We start from the raw sequence: 4,796 nt of genomic DNA, 5'->3' as shown, positions 1-4,796 counted from the left end.
AACTCACAGAGATCCACCTGCCTCTGCCTCCCGAGTGCTGGGATTAAAGGCGTGCACCAGCACTACCCAGCTGGCATCTCTTGTTTATATATGAAAGGCTTTACAGTCAGGCATGGTGGCCCACACATTTAATCCCAGCACTCTGGAAGCAGAGGCAAGTGGATCTCTAAATTCGAAGCCAGCCTTGTCTACAAAGCTAGTCCCAAGACTGCTAGGGCTGTTAGAGAAACTCTGCCTCAAAACAACAATTAAGAGGCATTAGACACCTTTAATTAATTTATTTTGTGTGTTGGGGAGGAGGATGCACATGCCTTGGTACAGTGTGGAGGCCAGAGGACAACTCGTGGTGGTCGATTCTCCCCTTCCACTATGTGGACAACAGAGATAGATTTCAGGTCTTCAAGCCTGGAGGCTGGTGCCTTTACCTGCTGAGCCATCTCCCAGGCCCCAACAGACCTTTTATACATAAATTGGCCTGTGGTGCACACTCCACTTGTTATTTATTTTTAATTATTGTGTGAGAGAGAAGCAAACTGGTATTTTTGCATGTTTGTTTTGTTTCCAGACAGGGTTTCTCTGCGTAATCCTGCCTGCCCTGGAATTTGCCCTGTCCAGAGATCTGCCTGTTTCTGTCTCCCGATTGCTGGAATTAAAGGCGTGGGGCTTCACCAACAGGCCAATGAACTGTTTTATATATACTAAGTTGTTCTTCTGGCTATCAATAAAATGCCCCTTTGGCATGTCAGTTTTAATTATAGACATAAAAGATAATTCACATAAATAAAGATCACCCTGTGAAGATGTATACTTCAGTCAGTTCCAGTGTATTTACAAAATTTGACCACACAACTATGTAATTTCAGAATATTTTCATTACCCCAAGAAGAAACTTTATTCTCATTAGTAGTCATTCTTCATACCTGTTCCTCTCAGCCACTAGCTACCACTCATTTTCCCATCATAGTGGACCTGTCTGTGCTACGCATTCTAGAGACACAGAATCCTACAGTTGCCTAGCCTTTTTTGTCTGACTTTCTCCCTTAACATAATACTGACAAGACCAGGTGGTTGTGATGCATGCTTTTAATCCCAGCACTCGGGAGGCAGAGGCAGGCAGATCTCTGTGAGTTCAAGGCCAGCCTGGTCTACAAGAGCTAGTTCCAGGACAACTAGAACTGTTACACAGATACACCCTGTCTTGAAAAAAAAACAAACAAAAATACTGACAAAGTTTATCCATGGTAGAATATTTATTATTACTTGTCTCCTTGTAACAGATTACAAGTAACGGATTGTAGAGCTATGTCATGTTTTATTTACTGGATTTTGAGTTAAATGATGTTTGGGTGATTAATGTTTTTTGGCTATTATAAGAAATGGTATGATGATTGGGTAGAAATTTTGCTTGAACACATGTTTTTAGTTCTCTTTTTATCTTCAGTTCATAGGGTAGCTGGGTGGTGGTGGCGCATGCCTTTAATCTCAGCACTCGGGAGGCAGAGGCAGGCGGATCTCTGTGAGTTAGTTTTGAGGCCAGTCTGGTCTACAAAGCAAGTTCCAGGACTGGCTCCATGGCTACTGAGAAACACTGTTTCAAAAAAACCAAAAAAAAAATCATTCATAGAGTACTGTGTGTTTTTGGAAGGGCCTTCTATAGCAACTGTACGAATACACGTTCTCAGCAGCAAAGTATGATGGTTGCCCAACTCCACGTTCTCATTCACAGTTATTAGTGCTTGCTCTAGTTTTATTTAATTTTGAGCCTCTGGTTTACCACATAGTCCAGGAAGGCCTCCTCCATCTCACAGACAGTTCTGTTTCTGTCTCCTGGAAACTGTGGTTACAAACTTGCATCTTGGCATCACACTTGCCTAACTGCTCTTTGCTTGTTTGACTTTTCCAAAGCTATTGCTCATCTTGTTTGATTGCACTAAACTCTGTCATTCACTTGGAAATGGTTAGGTCGATGTTCCAGGGTGCTTCATGTTTCATATTGTTAATCAAACAAAAAGAGGTATCCTCAGTAATTGTGTCCCCATGCTTTTCAAATGCAATTTCTAGTTCTTGATAATCTTCTCACACTTCCCTTGGTAACGGAGCTGAGCAAGCCATTCTCATGAAGCCACACTCATCTAATAATGATTATTATGGGAACTTTTTAAAAAGAGAAAAAAATGTATGAAAACCTCATAGAGATTTCAGGGGCCATCCTTTGACCTTGAGTACTGTAAAAACAAGACGTTTACCTTTGAGTTTTATACATACAAAACACTATTTGGAGAGTATATGAATGATTATGTCAAATTAGGTTCGAATTACCTAATGAATTCCAACAATATATTAGGCTACAATGCTAAACTGGAAACATCAAAAATTAGTAATAGCTCTGGTGTGGTGGTATGCACCTTTAATCCCAGCACTTGAGAGGGACAAACAGGTGGATCTTTATGAGTCTGTGTGAGCTCCAGTGCAGCCAGAGCTACATAGAGACCCTGTCCAAAAAAGAAAGAAATGCTATATATTTTTATCACTGATCTGTACTTCAAAACAATCCCAGAAACATTTTTGTAAATTCCTAACTATAAAATTTATATGAAAATTTAAGAAACCTAAAGTTCCAAGAAATTTTAATACCAAAAACAAAGTAACAAGCCCTTCCCTACCCAATCTTCAGAGTGAGGGTAAGGCTACAATAATTAAGATAGGAAATACAGAGAGAGGTCTCCACACATAAACACTGGGCTTTAGACAAATGTGTGCTCTCAGTGAAAACAGACAAGTCTTTTCAACAAACAATGCCCTATCAATTGGATAGTCACATGTCACAAAATGAATAACAGACTTTACAACAGGTCATACACAAAAACAAACTTGAAATAGCTCGTACACCGAAATGACGCCTAATAGTATAAAACAATTAGAAGAACATAATTACAGAGGAAAAAAAAAGAAACCAGTGAAAAAGACTTTTGTAAATGTTCTTTTAAGTACTGAACAAACCACATTTTGAATCCAAACACTGATTCTTTTTTTTTTCTTCCAAAATCTCTGCACTCATCCCTGTCCTTTTCACCACCCTACTGAAGGGGCTTCTGTTTTCCTTCCCTGATGTAATCATGTTCTCATTAGTCCCACATTCCTAACTTTAAAAAAAGAACAGGTTAAGTGGGGGTGAAACAGGATTGCTGATTGGTGAGACAGGCTCAAGTGCTGGTTTTTAAAAGCACTAAAGGAACATTAACGAACTTCAATCTGCAAGCCTTTGTTAATTGCCCATAGCTTATCACTGTGCATTTTCTGGCCAGGCTATCATCTCTTTCCTCTAGGCAAATGAGAGATGATTACAGCTCCAAAACGATGTAGGCAGGGAGGTAAACATGTTTTGAGTCATAAGGTAGCAAGTTTGATGACTAAATAGTATGAACAACAAGCATTGATTGTGTACAAGTGTGCATGATCGTTCAGTCACACCTATTGGCAATCAGCAAATGCGGAAAACTTTTCAAAAATTGCTCTTGTGTAGTCACTGGAGTGAGAAGACAAGCAAAGCCCCCCTGCTTGGGAATTGGTAAGACAAAGGCTGTGGACACAGCTCTTCCACAAACTGGCTGTGCGGCCACAGGTAATTCGTATTCCTGGCTAGTTTCCTTATCTGTGACATCAAAGTTTGAACTGATTAAACGTCTCTGAAAGACCTAAAGCACAGAGAAACCACTTGACGATTCCAGGCAAAGGCTCTCTAAAGAGGACATCAACAATTTAGTAATACGAATGGGACTGCATTGAATTAGTTTCTGTGCTGTAAAAGAAACAACAGAGGCCAGAGAAAACCAAGTAGCAAGTATAATTAGTGTCCAGAACATACAAAGAGCTAAACATAAAAGTTGCTGGACTTGGCAGCAGAGTCCTGTAACACCCAGTACTTCTGAGGCTGAAGTAGGAGGATACTAAGTTCAAGCCTTATTTGGGCTACAGAGTGAATTCAATGCTACCCTGGGAAGCTTAGTGATAACCTGTCTCAAAATTAAAAATAGAATGAGGTCTGGAGATCTAGTTTGCCAGTAAAGCACTTATGCAGTATGCACAAGACCCTACGCTCCGTTTTCTTTGTGTCTCTTTTTCTCCTCTCCCCTATCTCATGCTAACAATAAAAAAGAAACAAGAAAGTAGAAGGGTTATTTGGGGTCAAGAAAGGAACAGTATGAAGTGGGAAGGGATGAGAGATAAGTATGTGTGATATACATGTATGAAACGCATTACTTGTAAAATAAATATACACTAATAAAAATAAACCCTTCTGTGCTCTAGTTAGAATTCTTTCAAGTGCTGGGGAGAGGAGTCAAGGACTCATGCATGCTAGAAAGTGCTATACTACTAAGCTACATTCTCAGCCCTTAGTCATACACTTTAAGGGGCTGGGAGAATGGGCCAGTAGTTAAAGAGTACTTGCAGCTTTTGCAGAAGTCCTGGGTTCAATTTCCAGCACCCACATGTGGCCCACAACCATTCGAAACTTCAGTACCCTCACAAGCACCAGGCACATACCCAGTGCACATCCCTATGTGCAGGCAAGAAACTCACACATATGTTTAAGAAAACTTCTTTGGGTTCTCCTTCTTATTTAGCTTCTCTAGGATCATGAATTATAGGATCAATGTCCTTTATTTATGGCTAGAAACCAAATATGAGTGAGTACATCCTATGTTCATCTTTTTGGGTCTGGCTTACCTCACTCAGGAGAGTGTTTTCTATTTCCATCCATTTGCATGCAAAATTCAAGAAGTCCTTGTTTTTTA

The sequence above is a fragment of the Microtus ochrogaster genome, unplaced genomic scaffold, assembly GCF_000317375.1.
Source record: "Microtus ochrogaster isolate Prairie Vole_2 unplaced genomic scaffold, MicOch1.0 UNK116, whole genome shotgun sequence".
NCBI classification, from domain to species: Eukaryota; Metazoa; Chordata; class Mammalia; order Rodentia; family Cricetidae; genus Microtus; species Microtus ochrogaster.
Note: the sequence above shows the minus strand (reverse complement) of the source record.